Genomic DNA, 2254 nt, shown 5'->3' with positions numbered 1-2254 from the left:
TGTCACACCACATGGAGGTGAACTATCTCCACCACATCAATAGACTTAACCTATACATATTGAATTCTCCCTTACGATTGGAATTTAATTATAATGTTTAAATATGTGAGCGATATATCTATAAATATGCAAACTTAAATGCGTCTAAGTAGAAGATCCAATATCAATCTTGGGATGAAAGACATTGGGATTGAGGAATCATGTAGAGCTTATACTCTGGATAATCATTAAGTTTGGAGAAACACATTTGAAGACCTATAACTCATGAACTTATGATTATGTTTTTTAAATTGTGTTGTTGGGTGTAGATATAATCGTAGATTAATCGCTTGGATAAAGGTTTGACCATTTAGAACTTGTGTATAAAGCCTTTTGATTTTGAGGTGTTCCTAAGTTATGCTTATTGACTGACTCAAACCTTGGGACATCTTATGAGACTCATAGGTTAACTAAGGGGACTTCTCGGTATGTTCCAATCGACTTTGCTGCGAATAGGAAATTTATATTTGCTAGATATAGTTGATTGGCCTCTTAGCAATACCTATGCAATCAAGTGGCTAATGAGTTATTATCATGTAATTATTATATTTGAACTCTTTAGTTTGTTGAACAATAATCGTCTAGTAAATTAACTAAGGAAAACTCTTCAATGGCCAAAAGAGTTATGCCTCATTTAAAGGTGTAGTTTAGTTAATCTTTCACATACGACACTCTGGACGTGTCATAAGTCATGGATCGATAATGGAGTTTTTAAATAATGTAAAATCACTTATTAACATATCATAGGTCAAATCACAAATTAGTCCTTTAAACTTATAACAACCCAACGCTCACTAAGAAAGAACTTGTAGAATTCAACTCATCTATGATTTCCTTAATATTTAATTGAGTTTTAGTGAAATCTAAATCTTTAAATTTTATTATAGTAAAAAGATGATTACATTCATTTCAAACACCCCTCAAGAGAAATATAAATCATGAGATCAATTTATAATCAATTGTCAAATGGATAAGAGAGGAATTTTTTTCCTACAGGATATGCGTCCGTCAAAAATTGATCTCTTGAGCCTTTAAATCTTATAAACATTGCATGACTGACTAATTATTTTTAATTCCCCTTTAATTGAAGTAAGAAGAATCTTGCTTTTAATAGTCCCACATCTGAATTTACTAAAGTAAATTGTACAAAGAGCAATTATAAAATAGGACAAAGTTCCATGTAGCAACTCATACCTTTCTCGGCCTTTTGGCTAAGATCAAGTGTAGTATCTGTTCTTATCAGTTTAATATCTGATATGTGGGCCATTGGCCCACTATGATATTAAATTAATTTTTAAGTGGGGGAGGGCTCATCACAGCAGCTTGCTGCTGGGGCTCTCAGGCGTCGCCTGGGTGTTGCACTACTGCACAGGCCTGGCGCACCCCTATCAAATCCAATTTTCAAATCTTAATTGATTTATGCATATATGATTAATTTTTAAATATTTTTATTAACAATTAAGGGACTTTCTAATTTGATGAGCATCTTTGATGCATGCAAGAAATATTAGTGATTCTGTAGTTGTAATTGACCAACGTACAGGAGGTGCAAAGGAAAGAAAGATATGTAAGGGAGGAGAGGATTTTAAGTTGTATCTTTCTTATATTATCCAGTATCAATACTTTCTCTCCATCTCTACTTGAACAATTGACATGATAAAGCATGTCAACAATGTAAGACATGAACCACAATGTTAGAACCATATTTAAATTCGGCTGAGGCTTAATTACATATGTAATCTTATAACTGAATTCAATTTAAATGTCTCAGACAACTACATAGTTATAGGAAGTTGATGATTAAATAGATAATCTTATATTTAATAGTAGATTTAGCTTTAGTAGGTTTATAACAGATTGATTTTGCAAATATTCTACCAATTTATCCATTGATAAAAATGGTACTCACAAGAAAGAAATGTCATAATGAAAGAACTACATATTTCAATATTTTTTTGATATTTAGTTTAATTTTGACAGATTGATTTTGCATATCTACCAATTTATCCATTGATAAAAATGGTACTCACAAGTAATGTCATATTACGAAAGAACTAGGTATTTCAATATTTTTTTGATATTTAGTTTAATTTTGACGAAAGTCGGACTTTTGTATTTTAAATATGATATGTTACGTGGCTTTGAACTCATTCAATTTAAACCTTTAAACTTGTAACAAACTCAACGCGCAATAAGAAAGAACTTATAGATGTTA

General features: G+C 31.1%; 1 non-coding gene across 1 annotated transcript; it reads left to right on the top strand.

The window, feature by feature from the left end:
- The first annotated feature begins 1229 nt into the window (after positions 1-1229).
- LOC141822594 (U2 spliceosomal RNA) lies at positions 1230-1427 on the top strand. The gene has a single exon (XR_012601322.1). It is a non-coding gene; the product is annotated as a U2 spliceosomal RNA (small nuclear RNA).
- The last annotated feature ends 827 nt before the right edge of the window (positions 1428-2254 follow it).

This window comes from Curcuma longa, chromosome 2 (assembly GCF_044706935.1).
Source record: "Curcuma longa cultivar G26 ecotype Majalengka, Jawa Barat chromosome 2, ITB_CL_G26_1.1, whole genome shotgun sequence".
In the NCBI taxonomy this organism is placed as follows: Eukaryota; Viridiplantae; Streptophyta; class Magnoliopsida; order Zingiberales; family Zingiberaceae; genus Curcuma; species Curcuma longa.
This window is presented reverse-complemented; position numbering and strand designations above follow the sequence as displayed.